The sequence below is a fragment of the Arachis duranensis genome, chromosome 7 (genome assembly GCF_000817695.3).
Source record: "Arachis duranensis cultivar V14167 chromosome 7, aradu.V14167.gnm2.J7QH, whole genome shotgun sequence".
NCBI classification, from domain to species: Eukaryota; Viridiplantae; Streptophyta; class Magnoliopsida; order Fabales; family Fabaceae; genus Arachis; species Arachis duranensis.
The window spans coordinates 49157125-49157460 of NC_029778.3; positions in this window are offsets into that span (position 1 = coordinate 49157125).

Genomic DNA, 336 nt, shown 5'->3' on the forward strand with positions numbered 1-336 from the left:
TTGGACCTTCATGCCACAAGCACATGGTTAGGGACAGCTTGATTTAGCCGCTTAGGCCTGGATTTTATTTCCTTGGGCCCTCCTATCCATTGATGCTCAAAGCCTTGGATCCTTTTTACCTTTGCCTTTTGGTTTTAAGGGCTATTGGCTTTTTCTGCTTGCTTTTTCTTTCTGTTTTTTTTGCCATTTTTTTCGCAAGCTTTCTTTTTCAATGCTTTTTCTTGCTTCAAGAATCAATTTCATGATTTTTCAGATCATCAATAACATTTCTCTTTTTCATCATTCTTTCAGGAGCCAACAATTTTAACATTCATAAAATTTAATATAAAAAATATG